General features: G+C 41.2%; 1 pseudogene; it reads right to left on the bottom strand.

Annotated features, from left to right (window-relative positions):
- Positions 1-4,795: 4,795 nt before the first annotated feature.
- Positions 4,796-15,980, bottom strand: LOC141338390 (myosin-1-like; annotated as a pseudogene).
- Between the last annotated feature and the right edge of the window lie 6,866 nt (positions 15,981-22,846).

Genomic DNA, 22,846 nt, shown 5'->3' with positions numbered 1-22,846 from the left:
TTGCCAATGTAATGTCATATAAAAATGCAGTTACAAGTAATCATCAAACAAAGCTTTTTTTAATGCAGTGGTCTCTTTTGGACAACCTAATCAGATGAAAAATGAAAATCACTAAGATGTAGTAAGATATGTAGCAGTTGTTGTGGAATAAACACACTACAGCATCTGATTTCATCAGTTTTATCTTTAGACTAAAAGCCAACTTTGTTCTATTGGGCTTCGGGTATCTGTGAATTTGTCAAATTTTGTATTTGACCAAATAAAGTCTTATTTATGTATTTTATGAACGGAAAGTCATACTTTTAAGTCTCTAATGCCTTAGGGCTTTAGCAAAGTGTCTGGGCGACAGGACGATATATAATGACGATAAATAGCTATATTGTATTTAATAGTGTTGACTAGCACCTATATTTCAGGACTCGAATGCGATCATTATTCAGATGAAATTGTCCCGTGGGACGTTTCTGAGCAATAATGAATGCTCCTCTGATTTCTACAGTGGTCTTGAGGATAGCGTGATATTGGGTGTGCCGTGTACTTGACCATGGATGATGCCCTTGTCCTTTTGCCTTGCCTTGCAAGGACAATGCAGTGCATCCCAGCAGCATGCCTGGAATCTTTGAGAAGATGGCAGGAGGCTGTGGAATAAATTCTAAGGCATTGACACCTCATAAGATGGAAACATGTGGTCAATAAATTTCTAAGGTATCTTTTCCCTTAAGGATGGACATATTAGGACTTTACACAAATATAGCTGGTCGTCAGCAATGCCATCAGGGATTTGCCATTTGTCAGCACAGGTCACAAGAGTTATTGTGGTGTCACGTTAAAAGCTTTGATATTAGATGGTCCCTTGCTTTAATCAACGCTGTCTCCTACACTCATATTTAGAAGCCTTTTGTAGGAAGTCATTAATTCAGTTGGTCTTTCATTCCTTTTTTTGGCCATTATAAAGGAAGACTTTACATTAGCATGTATTCAGTAAGCAGGTGCTTTTATTCAGCAGCTTCAGCAACTGGTACACAGGCATGCTGTTGGTGCATTGATTGTTCGGCTTTCCTGTTGTTGACATTCAGTGGAAGACAGCTGAACTGGCCAGGTAACGTTTCTTTTAAAAATTTATAATTTTTAGCATGTGTAATTGATCTGGCAGACATTTGTCTTGCCCTTTGGATCCTTTGTTGCTCACGTGCCTGAGTAAGGACAATTTACAAGCTTGAGTTAAATCTTTAGACAGATGTAGTGTGGTTGAAACATGAAGATAGAATGTTGTTAATACATGTTACAAACATGCATGTTTAATATTTTTGGGATTATTGAGGGGCTTTGAGGGACAGAAAGGGTCTTATAGGCATTTATATTTTTAATCATTGATTCCTGTTAGCTGATGTTTCAGCTAAGGCAAGTTTATTTATATAGCACATTTCATATACAATGGTAATTCAAAGTGCTGTACAAAAGAGGAATTAAAAAAAACAAACAAAAAAAAACACAACAATAAAAACTTTTAAATGAACATTTAAAATGATTTAAACATTGATTTAAAATGAATTAAAACAGTTAAGAATAAAAATGATTATACATAAAATAATTCAATCTGTTCGGACGTAGCACAGTGCTCATTCAATAAATGCACAACTGAACAGATGAGTTTTGAGTCTGCATTTAAATGTGGCTAATGTATTAGCACATCTGATCTCTTCTGGAAGCTGATTCCAACTGTGGGCAGCATAATAGCTAAAAGCAGATTCCCCTTGTTTTGTGTGAACCCTTGATATTTCTAACTGACGAAAGGACCTGAGGACTGGTGTGATATGCTCTGATTTTTTGGTTCTAGTCAGAATCCTGGCAGCAGCGTTCTGTATGAGCTGCAGCTGTCTAATGGTCTTCTTGGGAAGGCCGGTGAGGAGACCATTACAATAGTCCACCCTGCTGGTGATAAAGGCATGAACAAGTTTCTCCAAATCATGACAGGAAACAAAACATCTAATTCTTGCAATGTTTTTGAGATGATAGTATGCTGATATAGTTACTGCTTTGACATGGCTACTGAAACTGAGGTCTGACTCCAGAATCACACCCAGATTCTTGACTTGATTTTTTGTTTTTTGACCCCTAGCATCAAGGTACGCATTTACCTTATGAACTTCATCTTTGTTTCCAAATGCAATGACTTCTGTTTTCTCCTTGTTTAACTGAAGAAAGCTTTGGCATATCCAACTGTTAATTTCATCAATGCATTGGCAGAGGGAGTCAATGGGGCTGTAGTCATTTTTAATTATGATTACCTCCTCATAGTTATAACGTATTGTCTCATATCTTGCCATGCTACTCATGTCACTTTACTTAAAGCATACAAAGACCACTTATAAGCAATTATAATAATATTTCCCAAAGAACCCTAAGATCAGGCATCAGATCAGGGGCCTCATGTATAAAGACTTGCGTAGAAACCATCCTTGATTTTATCTAAGAACTTTTCTGATTTGATCGTAAGAGCGATTCAGAGAAAACGAACGTATCACGAAATCCATGCGTACACCAGTCATTTGGTTATAAATCACAAATGATCGTGGAATTGTGTGCAGCTAAATGTTCCGCCGTCGAAACGCCCCTGCTTAATTAATTAACATATAAAATGAGCTCATTCCTAAAGCAAAAACTCTGACAATGGCAAGTAAAAAGGAGCGCAAGAAATCAAATTATAGTGAGGCTGAACTATCTGCAATACCAGGCATTACCACAAGGAAACGGTCGTACGCCAAGCTGGAATCTGACGTGGAGATAAGTACTTTTCCACGTCAAAGACGGTTTTTATAAATCTGTACTTTGACGTGGATTTGATCGTACGAACACTCTAAGATCAAATCAGTGCGTAAGAAAGTTTTATAAATGAGGCCCCAGATCAGATGAATGTGTAATGACACATATGTATTATCAGTTTGATTATTTTGATAGGACCCTTTAGACAGCTTTTGATAAGTAACTCTGCAACTGCATGTCAGCTAGCAGTAATAATTATTAGTAGTATGCAAAATATACCGTATTTTACGCACTATAATGTGCACCTAAGAGCCCAATATTTCCTCAAAAATCGGCCGTGCGCCTAATAATCCGAGTTCCAAACATTGCCCAGCTGTTGAATTCAGACACAGAAGATGAGGACTTTAAAGGATTTGTGGGAGAAGATTGTTTAAAGAATAATGTGAGTGAATTGTTAAATAGTAGAATAAAGTTCAACTAACGTTAAACTCACTGTTTTGCTTCCGTTACCTTTTTTTTTTAGAACGAATGTTTTAGCATGCGCCTTATAATATGGTACGCCTTATGTATGGGTTAAGTACAGAAATAGACCCCGTGATTGAGACTGCGCCTTATAATCTGGTGTGCCTTATGGTGCAGAAAATACGGTATGCTATAACACTAAATGTTGATGTTTCGCCAAAAGACAAACTATTATATTATATTATAAGTAACTTTGCAAGTATATGAACCTTCTACCTAGCCTAATCTTAACCTAAGTCTACTGATACTCTAAGGAGTGTTAGTTGACATGTAGTTAGAAAGTTTAAGCTTATACTTTAGTAAATAGACTAAGGGGACCATCAAAATAAATGTAATATGATATAGTCCATTATAAATTACGTAGATTTAATATGGCATCCATTGTGTCTTATAAATAATCATAATCTTAAAAGTTAACCTTACACAGTCAAGTAATATAATGCATTATAATTGTTGTTATGATTATTCTTAAAATGATATAACATATTATAAGGTTTTTTATAATGAATTATGCATTCATTATAATGCTTTAGAAATATTCTTAAAATGTATTATAAATAGGGGCTATATAGAAAGTGTTACTGTTTTTTCTGATTTGCCAAAAGGCAGATATTGAGAAGTGGGCACTTTGCCATGAGCCATGGTTATTAGCACTGTAGGATTTGGACACTGTAGGATACTCTGGGCATTGGGAGGATTACGATGTTGCGAGTGGATTTGTTACCTGGCCAACATCTGGATTGCCAAAACCTCTTAACACAGTCCAACTGACTTTCTGTGACACAGCGTTGAAGTGATTGACAGGAGGGGAACGTCTTAGTTACTAATGTAATCTCCATTTCCTGATGGAGGGAATGAGACATAGTGTTCCTCATGCCACAACACTGAACTGCCTGCTGAAATGGCCAGGACACTCTTGGCTCCTCAGCACAAACCAGAATGAGTGAGCATGCCGTCCACCTTTTGTGTATATATACTCATATGTCTGGGAGAGTTGCTGGCATGCAAATTTCACTTACCAGTTCTGATCATCAGAGGTGTTTGGGGATCCTAATTGTGACCCCTAGTGTCTCTTCTTCGACACAGTGTCTCATTCTCTATCGAGAAACGGAGGTTACAACAGTAACTGAGATAATACAATCCTGTTTCAGCCATATAAGTTCATGTTTAATTTGCATGTTTTAAGATTGGACTGTCTATCTCTGTTGTACTCTGTTTAACAGATGAAATTATAATGTCTGTTTTGTAATTTAGCTGAATTTTGAATGCAAGCATTTGGGTAAAAGTATATTTACCTCTGTGTAACTCTTTTTTTGGTTATTTTTTTATTAGTTTCGTGCATTTCCTGAGAAGGTGTGATCTTGGCATTTTTGCCTTCATGATCTACAAGTTTAGTTACAAAGACATAAACAAAGAGTTCACTGAGAAACTGCATTTATTGGATATTTAAACACAGCACAAGTAAGTCATATTATATGCTTGCTTGTAGATGTGGTGTGACGTCTCATCATTATTCTTCATCTTTGCTCTTCATTTAATGAAAAGAAAAATGATGTTTTTTTCAAACCAAAAGGTTACATCATACTGAGTAATGTATATTCCGCAAACAGCTTTACAATACCTTCCCAACATCACGGCTCTTGGCTCTCAGCTTGTTGACCTGGGACTCAGCGATGTCAGCGCGCTCCTGAGCCTCCTCCAACTCATGCTGCACCTTCCTGTGGGACAGGTGAGTGTTGGCCTGCTCCTCCTGTTAGGATGACACAAGATATCCAACCCCTTTCAGAGCATTGCACTCATGACACTGAATGTCTTGAACATAGAATGTCAAAACCTCACAGTCAAGACATTTGACATTAGACTTACAGCTTCCTCAGCCTGGCGCTTGTAGGCCTTCACTTTCAGCTGCAGCTTGTCTACCAGATCCTGCAGTCGGATCACATTCTTCTTGTCTTCCTCAGTCTTTGGGTGTAAATATTGTTCATGGTGTAAGTTTACTTATGTATATTACTATGAATTTTAGTACATTTCTAAATCCAGAGTAGTTTTACCTGGTAGGTGAGCTCCTTCACTCTCCTTTCATATTTGCGCACTCCTTTCACAGCGTCTGCGCCACGTCTCTGTTCAGCTTCAACTTCAGCCTCCAACTCGCGTACCTTCAGTAGAGAGTTATTGTTGTCACCTGTCAAATCTCTGCCATAGCCAGTTCATCTAAGACTGTATTTAGCTTGTAATTTACCCTGGACTCCAGTTTCTGGAGCTGTTTCTTTCCACCCTTCATGGCCAGACTCTCAGCCTCATCCAGACGGTGCTGCAGGTCTTTGACAGTCACCTCCAGGTTCTTCTTCATCCTTTCCAGGTGAGCACTGGTGTCCTGCTCCTTCTTCAGCTCCTCAGCCATCATGGCGGCCTGAAATATAAGCCAATTAAAATGAGCTAAGCAACACAGACAGAAACAGCTTAGATGAAAGTTCCTTTTGTAACCACATGTGACTAAGAACTGTTTAAATAGAGTAAGTGAATGTATACACTCACATCAGTGATGGCCTTCTTGGCCTTCTCCTCTGCATTTCTGGCCTCCTGGACTGCATCATCCACCTCACCTTGAACCTAGACCAGATCAGCCTCAAGCTTCTTCTTGGTGTTAATAAGACTTGTATTCTGTGGGATTAAAGCAGGCAGTTTAGTGTACATTTAACTAAAACTTGTTTTTCATGTAACCTGAATTTGTTCAGAGTATTTAATAGTTTTTTGTACTTGTGAGTGCAGCAGCCCCACACGCTCGCTGGCATCAACCAGCTCTTGCTCCGCCACTTTGCGGCCTCTCTCTGTTTGCTCCAGAGCAACTCTCAGCTCCTCAATCTCTGCTTGCATCAGGTTATTCCTACGCTCCACCATGGCTACCTGCTCCTTCATGTCCTCCTGTCCTCTGATAGCCTCATCAAGGTGCAGTTGGGCATCCTGTGGTAATGGTCTTTCTTTGTTAGTTTCATGTCATTCTTTAATTAATTCAAGTATCATATTCATACTATTAAACATTTAATATGAGTTGCAATTTCACATTCTACAGAAAGATACCTTGAGTTGGCCTTGGACATTCCTGAGCTGTTTCTGGGCCTCAGCAGCCTGGCGGTTGGCATGACTCAGCTGGATCTCCATCTCATTCAGATCTCCCTCCATCTTCTTCTTGACTCTCAGGGCATCATTTCTGCTCCTGACCTCAGAGTCCAGAGTGCTCTGCATTGAATCGATCACTCTCTGGCACCTCTGCTTCTTCAAGTGCAGTCTGGATCTCAGCTTTCTCAGACTCCACTGTTTTCTTGGATTTTTCTAGCTCATGAATACTCTTTCCAGTCTCTCCAAGCTGCTCAGTGAGGTCAGAAATCTCCTCTAAAGGGTTTAAAAAGCATAATTGTTGTTAGAATTGAAAAAAAAACTTATATATAACTTATAATGTTTTTTAATAATTGTAATAATTCTTTTAGAAATGAAAGTGGCATTTACGTTGCAGATTCTTGTTCTCCCTCTTCAGTGTCTCAAGGTGGTCAAGAGCTTCTTCATAGGAGTTCTTCATTTTGAAAAGCTCAGTGCTGAGAGAACGAGCTTCTTTCTGAGCAGCTTCTAGTTCAGCCTGGCCTTCTTCATACTTCTGCTTCCACTCTGCTAGGACCTGACAATGGGAGACATGCCATTATTAATTAGCCAAGTCTATGGTTCATGATTTAGGTTTATAAGTGATCTACACCTTTCCTACCTTGTCAAAGTTTCTCTGTTTCTTGTCAAGGTTGGCGGCCATTGCATTTGCCCTCTCCACATCAATCATGAGGTCCTCTACTTCACCCTGCAGTCTCTGTTTGGTCTTTTCCAGTGAGGCACACTTGGAGTTCACTGCCTCAATGGATTCTTCAGCATCCTGCAGACGCTGGGCAAGCTTTTTTCTGAAGAAAGTGGTATGAAATGATAAAATCTTACTATCATTTGTGATAGTAAATGTAGTGTGCTGAAGACATATTTTTTGGTGTACTGTATTTACTTGGATTCCTCAAGCTCTTTTAAGCAAATTTTAAGTTTTTAAACAGTCCTCTGTCATTACAATAATTCAGATTATCAAAACAGCACATAAATATTGCATAACTGTACCTTTACTTCTTCCTCAATGTGTCTTTTGAGTTCCTCAATTTGTTGCGTATAAGCCTGTTTCCCTCGAGTTAACTGTGAAACAAGTCCTTCTTTCTCTTCCAGTTGACGACTAAATTCACCTTGGAAACAGGTTACAAATAATAAAAATGAAATGCAGCATTTCAATAGCATGGAAACAAGGAATTTTACTTTGCCATGTCTTACCATTTTCAGTCTGAAGTCTTGCACGTTGTGCATTCATGTCATTCAACTGACGAACATTTTCATCACTCTTGGTCTTGATTTCACTCAGCTGGTCTTCCAGGGTACGGCACATCTTCTCTAACTTAGCCTAAAGAGATACGCTGTTATATACTGTAACAATACATTTATATTTAAAGATCTTCTGGTGACATTACCTTTGCTTTAGCCACAGCCTCCATGTTGCTTGTCAAGTCATCAATCTCCATCTTGTATTCACTCTTCTCCTTCTCCAGCTTCTGCTTGACACGCTGAAGGTTGTCGATCTGTTCTCCGAGTTCAGCCACACTGTCTGCCTGCTTCTTTCGGAGAGCTGCAGCTGTAGCCTCATGCTGCAAGGTGGATTCTTCCAGATCACGACGCAACTTCTGGAATTCAGCTTCGCGCTTCTTGTTCATCTCAATCTGGGCAGCAGTGGCACCACCAGCTTCCTCAAGCCTCTCGCTGATCTCTTCAAGTTCCCTGGAGAGATCAGCTCTCTGCTTCTCCACTTTAGCACGAGCAGCTCGCTCTGCCTCAATTTCCTCTTCCAACTCCTCAATGCGGGCCTTAATGTAGAATAAATTGAAATTAATTCTTGAGTGATTTTTGTAATGTTGTTTCTGCCTGTTTCTGCATCTTCACATAGGAAAGATTATGGTTAGCGTTACCTGAAGTTCTTTGATCTTCTTCTGAAGCTGTGCTCCCAAAGACTGTTCATCCTCAATCTTGCTGAGAAACTGACTTATCTCAAAGTCCTTCCTGTTTTTAAAAGTGTTTTGTAAAATGTGCCAAATACTTAATTTGTGTAACTGTGCAGCGATTAAAAATTCGACATCTGCTCACTTTTTTATCTTCTCATCTGATTGCTGTTTGTCATTTTCCAGGTCCATTATGGACTCCTGGGCCAGTTTCAGATCACCCTCAAGCTTTCTCTTGGCTCTCTCAAGGTCCATACAGAGCTTCTTCTCTTGCTCCAGTGAGCCCTCAAGCTATTGTTACAGAAACCAGACCGATAAAATATTCATATTCAATTCATACAAATTTTATTCATTATCTTATTCTTATGCCAAACACCTTACATCGTCCACTTGCTGCTCAAGCTTTGTCTTAGCTTTAGTCAGAGTGTTGACTTTGTCTTCCTCTGCTTGAAGGTCATCAAGAGTCTGCTGGTGTGCCTCTTGGAGGGCTTTCTTCTCTTTGGTCAGCTTGGCAATGCTCTCATCTTGAGAGGCCATCTCCTCAGTCAGGTTTTTCACCTAAATGGAGACATTGATTATTGGTTTCATTCTCAAGAGTCAGAATCACAATCAGCAGTGTGAAGATGTGAAAAGAATATTGACCTTATTTTCTGTTGCATGTTTCTCCTTCTCCACTTTTGCCAAGGTGAGCTCCAGGTCATCAATGTCTTTCTTCAGTTCAGAGCATTCGTCCTCCAGTTTCCTCTTCTTGGCAGTCAGTTCAGCATTGATTTCCTCCTCATCCTCCAGTCTCTCGTTGGACTCTTTGAGTTTGGCCTCGAGCTGGATCTTGCTTTTGATGAGACCTTCACATCTCTCCTCAGCATCAGAGAGGTTTTCAGATTCCTGTTCATTGAGATAGATGTATTTAATGGCTTATGTTCATAGCTGTAGGATCCATATTAGGATCAGTGAGAGCTGAAATACTCACAGATGCTACTTGCAGTTGAAGGTCATTTTTCTCCTGAAGAAGTGACACCATTTTCTCCTCAAGCTCCTTCTTTTTCTCATAATTCTCCTTCATGGCTGCCATTTCTTTTTCAGTCTCTGCACTCTTCAGAAGAGGCTTGATCTTGAAGTAGAGCTTCATCCATGGCCAATGTTTGACATTCATGAATGAACGGATGTTGTATTGGATGGAATAAATTGATTCTCTGTAGGAATTTTAATCAGTAAATCAGTCATCATCATTTTGTTGTGCTAAACTGTTCCTAATTTTTTTTAAAAGTTGATTGTACCTCCTTTCCATCATTTTAACAAACTCCTTCCTCATGACGTATCCACGGCACAAAGCCTGAGTCATGGTAACTAGCGTTGCTAGTTTCTCATCTCTCATCTCCTCAAGAGTACCCAACAGACCAGCTTTGAAGAACACCTACAAGAATATTTTGAAGATATTGGTGGTATAGTATTGAAGAAGCCAAGTAATCCTCTTTATGTATAAAGAAGGGAATACTATATGGCCTTTTTAATTAATGTTTTGTCAAAATTAATAATAATTAATGTTTTAAGAATTCAAGAAGATTCTGTGCTTTGAACTTGAAATGAAATTTTTTTTGAAAGATTGGGGAGGCGTGACAATATTCTGTGCAAAAGGTTGGGTCCATATATGACTCTTGTGTGGAATAATTTGACTGGCATAAAGTCTACATCTGAACTCTACTTTTGTACAGTATATTTTAATGTTTCCCACCTTTGTGTGTCCAAACTTATATTGGGTGTGGTCAACATCAATAGAGCCCAAGAGTTTCTCTGAAGCCTTTTTGTTGTCAATGAACTGTCCCTCAGGGATGACGCTGGCATTTAACACTTTGTATCTAGAAGACATTAAGGGAAGGTTTATGTTTTGGTGAAGTCACAAAAGTGCTGAAAGTGTACTTTTGAAATATGGTTAAGATTGGCAAGTGTATTATCTCTAAATAATAAATTGGAAAAAAGTGTGGTGTCTTTACCTCTGCTTAAAGTCACCGTAGAGAATTCTGCTGGGGAAACCCTTCCTGCAGATTCTGATACCCTCCAGCACTCCATTACACCTGAGCTGGTGGATAACCAGGAAGTTCTCCATCAGACCTGAAATGCAAATGTTCTTTAGGCCCCAGAGACATTTTCAAAACTGTAATCCATTTACAGATCAAGTTTACCTGGAGTCTTGGACTCATTAGGAATCAAGCAGCGCACAAAGTGAGGGTGAGTGCTCCTCAGGTTAGTCATTAGCTTACCCAAGTTCTCCTGTGGAAATATTCATGAGATTACTCCAGTCGTTAATGGAGAAGATGTTCACATCCTTCATTAAAAGAGATAATCTGTTTACCCTAAAAAGTGCAGATACAGTCTGGAAGGAACCACCCTTCTTCTTGCCTTCTTTCTTTCCGCCACCTCCTTCAGCTGTTTTATGTCAATGACAGTTGTTATTGTTGATCTTGCATTGTTTTCCATTAACCTTTTCAATACATTAATATGTGATAATATCTTACATGTATTTAAAACACAAAGCATTTCAGTAAATGCAGATGTTCTTACCTTCAGCACCTGCATGAGCAGCATACAGGAAGGCCAGCGTTTTGAGCGATGACTTTTGGTAGAGTTGCACAACAGAGTCATTCAGTGGATCCTTGTTCTTGTCCAACCAGCCAGTAATGTTGTAGTCCACAGTGCCGGCGTAGTGCACCAGAGAAAAGTGGGCCTCTGCCTTACCTTTGGCAGGCTTGGGCTTCTGGAAAGCTGCAGTTTTGCCCAAATGCTGATCATGCAGCTTGTTTTTGAAGCTTGTGTCTGTAGCCTTGGGGAACATGCACTCCTCTTCAAGGATGGAGAAGATGCCCATTGGCTGTTGTAGAAATATTCACACTGAAGTACAGGCACAGTTAGAATAGTCATTTCAATGTACTGAATGTCCTCTTACCTTCTCAATGAGCTCAATGCAGGCGGCCAAGTCCATACCAAAGTCAATGAACTCCCATTCAATGCCTTCTTTCTTGTACTCCTCTTGCTCCAGAACAAACATGTGATGGTTGAAGAACTGTTGCAGTTTCTCATTTGTGAAGTTGATGCAAAGCTGCTCCAAGCTGTTGAACTGATAAATCAACAGAGGCAAGTTCTTACTGATGACTGTCATCTTTTATATCTTGATTCTTACAGAGATATTAATGACTGATGCTCACATCAAAGATCTCAAATCCAGCGATGTTTAGCACACCAATGAAGAACTGTCTGGGCTGCTTTGTGTCCAACATCTCATTGATACGGATGACCATCCACAAGAACATTTTCTCATAGACAGACTTGCAGAGAGCCGAGACTGCGTTGTTCACCTGAGAAATACAAGGTCATTGTAACTGATATAAGACTTTATTTTTTTCCAGTATGAATGACTCCTCTGAATGTCTGTGGGACATTTCTAGAGTTATTTATCTATCGAGTAGGTAAGTGGTCACCTGTGGTACTGTCTGGCCTTTGGTCACCATCTCGTTCACGACCTTCACTCTGGGATAGCACAGAGCTTTCAGCATGTCAGCAGAGTTGAGGCCCATGAGGTAGGCGATTTTATCGGCCACTGAGGAAGAACAGTTTTACATTATTTTCACTGATAAAGTCAATGTTTACATGCCAATTTCGTTTGAGAATCGTTTGGCTCTCGGCGAAGGCGGTTGCATCTTTTCCCTCTCCCTCCCCTGTCTCTTCTTCTTGGCTTCTCTTGTCTCGTAGTTCTATCACTGAGACTCTCTTTGCCTTGCTCTCGAAACAAAAGGAATTATGGATTTGATGAACTGGTCTCTGAATGCAATTGACACCATCTTCTCGACGAGAAGCATGGTTTCGGGGGAACCCTATTGTCCTGCAGGAACGTTTGCAGCGGGATACACGATGGACGGGTGGGAGAAGTGACGTGTCGTGTGCCTGGCTGCTCTGTCCCTGGAGGATGTTGAAGATATTTATTTATTCTGAACTTTGATAACAGGGTTTCTCCTGATGGGATTAGGCGGGGCCCTGTGGTATCGTCGATTGTCAAAAGCGGTCAGCGCGGCTCAAAACCCCACTAATCTGGCCGGCTTGATTGAAACGGTGGGCAGAGCTGTCTGTGTACGCAGACTGTGATTTTAGATCGCAAACTGGAAAACATCATGGAGAAACTTACGGCTATACAACGGATTATGGACAGACCTGATGACCAGTGATGGACATTAGATATCTGTGAAATTGGCAGATATTGACCTAAATTTGAAAAAAAAAAAAAACGGATCCTTTCTTTCGGCTTCCCCCAGCTTCTTCCAGACTGCCTTGGCCATGACCGTTGCTGGAGACAAAACAACCTCCCCTGGAGAACAAGATAACGAGATGCTCTGCTTTCCTCATTCCCGTTCCAAGGACACCTGCTACAGACTGACTTACAGACTTCACAGGCTTACACACTCACACAGTGCACGCATACATAAGTACATAGTTTCAGATAGACAATCATTCCTCCCTAAGATCCCACGCCTTCGTGTGCTTTTTACCCCCTGATGTGGGTAGGCGGGTCTGTGACCAGCGCTCTCTAGCTGCAGAACCGGATGGCTGTTGCCTACATTGGACTACTTCCTCATCCCCTGCCCCTGTTGCAATATTATGTCTATGTGCTGTTTATGTGCTTGTTGCTGGGGCCTTTTTTCCCCTGATCTCACACTGTCCTACTTGAAGGACAGTCTGGGAGGGGCTTTTTACGCCTCATTCTTTCCCTAATGTATCTTATTTCTTATTTCCTATGCTACCTCTTGACTGACCTGTCTTCCCCGGGTATGTGATGTTTGTGTATGGTCGGAGAGGTCCAATTTCACTCCACTGTTAACAGTGTTTAAAATGTGACAAATAAAGGCTTATCATCATCATCATCATCAATTTGTGCTAAAAATACACCCTACCCTCAGTGCCATCAGGTTCAGCCTGCTCCTCTCTCTGCTTCTGTTTGAACTTCATGTTCCCATGATGCATCACAGCACCCGTCAGCTTATAGATGCTGATTTTCTCATCAGCAGTGAAGCCCAGAATGTCAATGGCAGTCTGTTTTTACACAATGAAATAAATCACATTATGCATTTATGATATAAAAGGAAAGTATTTTATGTTGCATGTCATGCATTATTTATTTACACCAGTTCATGTTATTTCAAATTTTATGTTAGATGCATTGCTTAATACCATTGCTGCTAATAATAAAAACATAGTTGTCCACATACATCTGTGGCAATGAACTCCTCCACATCATCGATACTCTTGACAGTGATTTCACCCTGGCTGATCATTGGATAGTCATAAGGGTTGGTGGTGATGAGGAGGGCCTCTGTAAAGGATTGATGTGCAGCATGTTAACAGTTTTCTCAAACCAGCAAATAACTGAAACACACAATCCTATAGATTTCTCACCGAGCAGCTCTGGCTTGTGTCCAGTCATGAGCTGGTAGAAGATGTGGTAACTCCTCTCAGCAGACAGCTGGAATGTTACTCTTGACTTTTCCAGCAGGTCTTTAAAAAATGGTGAAAAAAGACATTAATTTCAAGTTAATTATCCACTTGTTAAGAGTCCAAATAAAAATGTTGGGCTTATAACTGTTGTGTTTACTCACAAGTTTCAATATCAGCTGAGGCCAGTTTTCCAGTGGTGCCAAAGTGAATCCTGATGAATTTACCCTACAGAGATTGAAAAAACAAACAAACAAAAAAAACTGTTTGGCAGTTGTGAAAGTGTGAGTGATGTTGTTCAATGTTATTATGATTCACATGTGCTACTTACAAAGCGAGAGGAGTTGTCATTCCTCACAGTCTTGGCATTACCATAAGCCTCCAGCAGAGGGTTGGCTGCTACGATCTGGTCCTCCAGTGATCCCTAGATGTAATTATAGGACAGTGGATAGATATGAGGTAAAGCACAAATGCTGTAATCAATAGAATGTTCTAGAATAGTTATTCACTAACCTGCATTTTTCCAGGGACCGGCTCTGCCTTCTTCGGTCCAGACATCGCACCAACGGTTGCAAAGTACTGAATGACACGCTTTGTGTTCACAGTCTTTCCTGCACCAGATTCTCCACTGGACACAAGATCAGCATTTAGTCATTAATCCTTGTTATACTGTATATATTTTTATTTTATTTTATTATATACTGTAATTTTATTTTATATGTTTAGGTTGTTTTAGCAAAGTATTTACTCACGTAATCAGGACAGACTGGTTCTCACGATCTAAAAATAAACAGGGTTTTTAAAGTAGGTATCACTATATTAACTTAAAGGTAAAAATATTTCTAAAGCATTTTTAGTTCATTAGTATTTTTTATGATAATACTTCGATACACTATATCATCATGTTATTTATATTAATTTATTAATGTGAGTGCACATAGAAGAGGTCTGGTAACATTTTTATGCAATAATTATGGTAATATTTTGTTAACTATAAAGCACTTACCAATACCAATCGTTAATAGGGGCTTATTAATTAACAAACAACAAATACATTACCACGTCTTGGCGTCAGGTGAAATCATAATATGGCATTCCAAACTGAGCCATTTAGCAGCTAGGTTTCAACAAAAGCTGTTTTTAGACTAACAAGAATATTTTGAGTTTTGAAACCTACAGGATGTTTTTCTTATTGTACATTGACTTAATGTCAAAAGATTGAAGAACATTTCTCAGTTCATGATCCCTTATAATTTTGTTTTATTTTGAACAAATAAAAGTAGTTTAAAATGCAATTTAAAGAAGGTGAATTATGTATTAATACTTAATGTAGTTATTGTAAATCTTTTTTCCATTGTCAAGTCAAGTCACCTTTATTTATATAGCTCTTTATACAATACAGATTGTCTCAAATTTGTTGACGCACTTCCAGAATCTACATACCAGTGAGCATGAACTGATAGGCGTTGTCAGAGATGGAGAAGATGTGAGGTGGGGCTTCAATCCTCTTCTTGCCTCTGTATCCAGCCACAACAACTGAGTCGTACACTGGGAGCCACTTGTAGGGATTGACAGTGACGCAGAACAAGCCAGAGTAGGTCTGAAACAGAGATAGATAGTCCAGATTTACAATGCTGCCGCCCTATCCTAGGAATAAACTATGATTGACTTAGACTTACGTAGATCATCCATGCTGCGTAACGCTCTTTGAGGTTATACAGCACAGCGGGCTCATTGAGGTGGGTCATCATGGCCATGTCCTCAATTTTGTCAAACTTGGGAGGATTCATGGGGTGGATATCATCTTCTTTTACCGTGATAGTCTGTAATGAACGTCAATCAGAAATTGAGAAGGATGATTCTTTTTTATTTGTACAAACATTTGTATAATATCTCACTGATCTTCTAAAGACTCAATCCCAGTAACATATGAAATAGTTTATTATCCATGAGACTTACATTCCCACACAAAGTTTTGACAGTAGCTTTGCCACCCTCTCTGCTAAAAAGAGTTCCCTTCAGGTACATCTGTTCTGGTTCTGCCACGAAGTATGCTGTTTTGGCATCGAAGGGGGTGTTCTGAGCCTCAATTCTCTCTCTTTCTGGCTTCCGGAGGAAAATGGCTGCCGGGCCGAAACACTCCATTTCACCATCTCCCATGATGGCACTTCACTGTGGAGCAATATAAACACCTTAATACTGCTTAGTGTTTATCTGTTTACTTTGCTTCAGTGTTCACATTATAAACTGGTCATCACTTTTTTTAGTCAGTTACTTGCATTGCTTTACCTTTTATGATGCCCCGAGCAGAGAAGAGCAGCTGTCAAGTTACAGATTCTGAAAAAGAACAAGAATTGTATTTGTATTATTGTATTGTATTATTAATTGTATTATTAATTGTATTATTACCTCATTTGAATCAGAACACTCATTCCTTCTAAAGTAATTAGTGTATTACCCCTACCTTTGCCTGGTCACTTCAAGTCTTTGGGGGTCAGGGGCTGCCTTTTATATAGTGTCATTTCTGAACACTCAGCAGGACAGTCCAGCCGGATTTGGTCATGTTATTTTGCTTGGTGTGATGTTTCTCTGTGCTAGTGGGAAATAGGAAGATGGCATTCATCTAATACAAGGAATGCTGTTTTATTGGTGCACTCTGTCATGTATCTAGTCTATCCTGTCATCAGGAACTCTTGCACCACACTTCATGGACTTCATTCCCCACAAGCCACTGCACTAATCACTGCATTCACCTGCTCTCACTTTACTGATTACCGCTCACAGCTGCACCTCATCACACTGACTGCATTTAAGCTTCTCACACACACACAGCCACTCTGCAAAGTCTTATTGTTCCGTATGGTCTGTATTTCCAAGCGTTTCTTCCCGAGTTTGTTTTCCCTGTGTTTTGATTCCTGGACTCCCTCACGTGTTTGATTCTTGCTGCCAGCCCCGACCTTTCTGCCTGTTTTTTGACGACGATTTCTGCCTGCCCCTTTGTGTTTGTTTTGTGTTACCTAATAAATGCTGCAAATGGATCCGCACGTCTCTGACCCTCCATGTGACAGAAGACTTCGCCGCTACAAGGATCCAGCAGCGAATATGGTGTCATCCGGTTCCAGCACGAACACCACTGTACAGATCATGCGTCTCAAGCAGGGTGAGCGGACTATTGAGGAGTATGCGATGGACTTCATAGAATTGGCTAATCAGTCTACTATGGATGATGGATGCCTGGTGATTTTCTTCCGTGGAGGACTCTTAGAGCCATTGGCTTCACTCATGCCCATGATTGAACCTAACTGGACCTTGCAATATTATATGGATCTTACTCTTTTGTTGTGTGGCTCTCCTTTTACTGTGGGAATTGTGGAGGAGGACCATCTTCCCACAGTAAGTTCCAGCTCAGAGCCACAGCATAAGATGTCTGCCAATCCTGAGCCTGTTCACAAGATGGCCGCCCTTCCTGAGCCTGTTGCCAGGATGGCTTCTGTTCCTGAGTTCCCGGCCAAGATGGCTGCCTCGCATGAGTCTGTAAACAAGATGGCCTCCCTTCTAGAGTCTTTTGACAAGATGGCCTCCCTTCTAGAGTCTGTTCGCAAAATGGCTGCCCTTCCAGAGTCTGCTCTCAAGATGGTCACCCTTCCACAGCCATTGCACAAGATGGCTGCCCTTCCAGAGTCTTCGCGGGTTCAGCCCAGCCATGCAGAGCCTCCGCTGGTTCAGCCCAGCCTTCCAGAATCTCCGCTGGTTCAGCCCAGCCTTCCAGAATCTCCGCTGGTTCAGCCCAGCCTTCCAGAGCCTCCGCTGGTTCAGCCCGGCCTTCCAGAGCCTCCGCTGGTTCAGCCCGGCCTTCCAGAGCCTCCGCTGGTTCAGCCCGGCCTTCCAGAGCCTCCGCTGGTCCAGCCCGGCCTTCCAGAGTCTCCGCTGGTCCCGCCCGGCCTTCCAGAGTCTCCGCTGGTCCCGCCCGGCCTTCCAGAGTCTCCGCTGGTCCCGCCCGGCCTTCCAGAGTCTCCGCTGGTCCCGCCCGGCCTTCCAGAGCCTCCGCTGGTCCCGCCCGGCCTTCCAGAGCCTCTGCTGGTTCCGCCCAGCCTTCCAGAGCCTCCGCTGGTTCCGTCCAATCGTCCTGAGATTCCTGTCTGCCCGGTTCTGGTCACGGAGCTCATGCATGGACTGTTCCCACCCACCCTCCCTGCTGCTCCAGTCCCGCCACCTCTGTCTCCTGACAGTCCCTCTGCTCACCCACATCCCACCTTCAGTGCAGAGGACTTGCCGTGGGACTGCCAGTCTCCATCGGTGTCCAGACTGAAGGATCCCTCACCATCACCTCCAGTCTCAGAGTCCTGGACTCCACCTCGCCCCTCCGACCCTGCGGCTCCACCCCGGCCCTGTGCTCCCTCGTCTCCGTTGTCGGCCGTCGGCCCACCAGCTCCTCCGGGCTCCATCGTCTCTCCGGCTCCGCCCCGGTCAGTCGTCGCCCCACCTTCGCCTCTGGACTCTACTCCTCCGGCTGCGCCTCGTCACTCCGTCCTGCCGGCTCTGTGGACCTCCTCCCTCCCGTGGGCACAGCCTCGATCCTCTGTCACTCCGGCTCCGCTGCGTACCTCCGGACCTCCATCTCCGCCGGGGTCGCCAGAGCCTTGGGTTCCGCCTTGGTCCTCCGGATCCTCTGTGTTGCCCAGGACCATCGACTCTCCAGTTTCGCCTCGGGCTCCACCGGCTCCACCTCCGTCGGTCGGCCCCAGGCAGGAGCCAACCCTTCCTCCATCATGGCTTCTCCCTCCGTCGGCTCCGCCTCAGTTCGTGGTTCCAGTACCCCTACATGGACCTGGCCCTCCATCCCTCCCCCTGTTCCGCCTCCGCTCCACCACCCTCCAGGTTGTATTAGGTGGTTAGAGCGTCTGGAAGCCGCTCCTTGGGGAGGGGCTCTGTCATGTATCTGGTCTATCCTGTCATCAGGAACTCTTGCACCACACTTCATGGACTTCATTCCCCACAAGCCACTGCACTAATCACTGCATTCACCTGCTCTCACTTTACTGATTACCGCTCACAGCTGCACCTCATCACACTGACTGCATTTAAGCTTCTCACACACACAGCCACTCTGCGAAGTCTTATTGTTCCGTATGGTCTGTATTTCCGAGCGTTTCTTCCCGAGTTTGTTTTCCCTGTGTTTTGATTCCCGGACTCCCTCACGTGTTTGATTCTTGCTGCCAGCCCCGACCTTTCTGCCTGTTTTTTGACGACGATTTCTGCCTGCCCCTTTGTGTTTGTTTTGTGTTACCTAATAAATGCTGCAAATGGATCCGCACGTCTCTGACCCTCCATGTGACACACACAGATAATGTTATTGGGTAGTTGGATATGGCACAAAAGTTGTCACAGGCCATACTTTTGTAAGTTGTATTTTGTTTTTTATCCAAATCCATTGCCAGTTGTTTAATTTGACATTGCTGAAGTTCTATTTTAGTGGAGCATCTTTAAAATTATTGGAACTTGGCACAGAAGAGAAACCCAGAAGCAGTCAAATGTCACCAGTATTCTGTTTCAGGAGACAGCAAGACTTGTAACTTATAATTTATATGTCCGTTAAAACCTTTAAGATCATATGTACCCTCTTAAAATGTCTAAAGCTTGAACTGTAGCATGCCACAGTGCTTTGATCATAGTGCTGAGTTTGTCAATATACCTTGAAAGTCTTCTCAGAAGTGTGAGGTAGGCATGCAGGTGTTTGGGGGATGAAGGTGTGCTTCGTGATAAACCTCTTCACCCACTTTGATGGTTCCTGTTGTTCATTTCCATGGAGTCAAGGCTTTGATATAAACATTGTTCGTGATCACATGAGCAGGGAGCAGAGAAGACAGCTTGGCTGCTTTTCCAGAATTCTCCCATCTTTTGCCAGCTGGAGATAAAATTAAATCTTAAAAACCTAAAGAATTTATTAGCATAGGAAGACTGTAACAGTCCAACCCCCCCAAATGAAAAGTAATATCTCCAACCGTTTTTTTTTTGTTTTGTTTTTTTTATCAGGCAGTTAAATCGCGGTGGTCACGACATGAAATAAACCGGACTCATAGTTTTATTATGACTCTGAAGTTATAAACAGCATGTGTTTATATGAAAAAAATCATAAATATAGCACAGCAAGTATTACTGATTGTATTACGAGGTTTAAGTCACTTATCCATACAAGCAACCATGAAGGCTTGACGGGAACTGCTGGTGAGTCTTCTGCTTCATTTACCTTAAAGATAAAGTGCTTCTTTGAATTTTTACATTTCTAATTGTCCTTGTTCAAGAATAGTAGAATCAGTTAGTACTGTATGCCATACTCTTTTTGCTATTGTAAAGTTCTATTCCTGTCTGCTGGGCTGTCATTATAGTAATGCAAATGTCCATAATTTCTTTCCAAAAATTACGATTTTATCATTCTAATGAGAATTTTGTTGCCAAGGGTAGAAGAATTGTTCATTTCCCAGAATCCCAGATCTGCTTCTGACTGCTCAAATGAAAGGGAGAAACGCCCAAAAAGGGAGAACGAAGTAAATCATTGGTAACATATTATTTTGATAGTCCACTTTAGACATTCTGCTTACAGTAAGTAACTTTGCAACTCAACTAGCAGTCATTAGAGTATTAGTAGACTGTCTGCTTAATTTCTTCTAACCCTTTATTTTGATGTATTCTAGGGGATTGTGTTCTTCTAATTTGATAGCAACAGCTTTGACAGGACCCTTTTTTATTCTAACATGACAATGCAATGTATAAGGCAAGGTTCAAAATAAAATGATTGATTCAGTCAGTGTGGAAGAACTTGACTGGTCTGCAGAAAGCAAAGTCCTTATCCCAGTTGAACATCTCTGGTGTGACTTTAAATGCATACTTTGAGGCAAAAACTCATCACCAAACACCAGTGACTTGCAATTATGGGCACAGTCTTTTTTGACACTTCCAAAATGGTTGCAACAAAGATATAAATACAATTTATAAATACATGAATTGATTCCATCTTTGTTGCCACAGTTTTGGAAGTGTCTTTTTTGTTCTAAAGAAGGGGTGTTCCAATACTTTTGTCCATAGTGTATGTACAAGTCTTTGGTGTAGGGTGATGAGTTTTTGGCTCAAGGTCTGCATGTAAAGTGTTCAGTTGGGATTAGGACTTTGCTTTCTGCAGAACAGTCAAGTTCTTCCACACTCACTGAATCAATCATTTCTTTTTTAACCTTGCCTTATACACAAAGGCATTATCATGTTAGAATTGAAGAGAGTCCTGTCAAACTGTTGCTGTAAAATGTAAGGCACACAAGAAAATAATTATATGCTTAAAAATTAAGATTTGTACTCATGGAAATTATTAAATTAGTCAAACCTGTTCATTAGAAAGGGAGTGTCCCAATACTTTTGGCAATATAGTGTGTATGTCAACTTATTCTACTAACCCTAAACCTAACCTAACAGTCTACTAACCCCCCGGTTTTTACACACAAGCAACGTTCATACATTTGAGTATGCATTGAAAGGTTGCCTTTTCTTTCTTTTTTTGCCTTTTTGTTGAAATTTTGTCTTTATGTTTCTCCTTCCCTTGATATTGATATATTTACTTTTTTTTCCATTTTTACAGTGTATGAATACTGCATTTTTCTTTTGTCACCTCTGGAATATTTTGTGTTCTTTGTTATTATTTGCTCTTGATATTTACATTTATGTATTTAGAAGACACTTTTATCTGAAGTGACTTATAAAGACAAGGTCACATTTTGTTATAAAGCTGTGTCAGTTTCCTCTATTTTGGATATTCTTTGATTTTGGATTATTTTTGTTACTTTCACAATTTGAATGAATGAGGCATTTATATATTGCTTTTCTACGTACTACTTAGAGGCAGGTTTACAGCCTACAATCCCTGCCAGTACTGAGACTCAAACCAATGACCTTTGGGTTACAAGTCTGACTCTTTAAATATTAGGCCACGACTGTCCCCAATACAATACAATACATCTTTTCACGAATACACCAAAGGTTGCTGTGGTGTTTTTTTTTCTCCAAGAACAAACCATCTACGTGTCTGCTTTGAACACGTTTTGTGTATCATGTTTGTAGCAAATTAAAATATAATGCATCTGAAGCTGTAATTAAATATTAAAATATATTGAGTTAAAATAACTAAAAATAAATATATTTTAAAGTTTAGAAAAAGACAGCCTTTAGAGAGTGTATAGCAACCAGGCTAATTGGAAATATGTTTGTGGCGACGTTTTTGCAAAACAGCTATTACGTTTTAAAATTAAACATCCAGTGAGTGGCGCTAAAATGCCTGTTCAATACTGTTACGGCCAGAGTGTCCTTTCCACATTTGTCCACTAGGTGGTGTTCCGTGATTTTGTCTTTTCCAGAATGAGACTCGAATACAGGTGTGGAGTGTTACCTATGATTGGCGTTTGGGCTTAAAAGACTGGGATTCAGACAGCAGAAGTAGCTCTGGACTTTGGTGCCGTTCGTCTTCCCTCTCCAGTCCTGGATTGTTTCTTTTTTGTTTCCTTTTTCTTACTTATACTTAATTTTTTTTATTAATTCAATTTATTTCTAATTAAATGTTTATTTGTTAAATTCAGTTTGTGTGTGGCCTCCCCTTTCTATGTAATGTTGCTTCACCCTGAGCCAGGTGGTTGTAACAATATGAAATCGTGGTATGTGTACAGGCACTTATTCCAGAGTCCAGTGATCCATGTGCTGGTCTTCAGCCACTCGTTTCTGTTTAAACAGAGGGAAGCAAGCATTAGTCATGCATAGGGGACTTTAAGCTCTTAACCTCTTCCTTCTCCTCTGCTTATATCGGGTGAGCTGGATTGCTTTCAGGTGCTGACGACTGGCAGCTGTGATGGGCTGATTGCCGTGATTGCTGTGTTTCCACAGCGACGCTGAACTTGGCCTGTCGCAGCACTCTCCACAGATGGATGATGTAATCTTCCCAGCTCTCAGAGTGGATGACTACATCGTCTAGATACACTGCGGCATACTCCTGG

Source organism: Garra rufa, chromosome 7 (genome assembly GCF_049309525.1).
Source record: "Garra rufa chromosome 7, GarRuf1.0, whole genome shotgun sequence".
In the NCBI taxonomy this organism is placed as follows: domain Eukaryota; kingdom Metazoa; phylum Chordata; class Actinopteri; order Cypriniformes; family Cyprinidae; genus Garra; species Garra rufa.
This window is presented reverse-complemented; position numbering and strand designations above follow the sequence as displayed.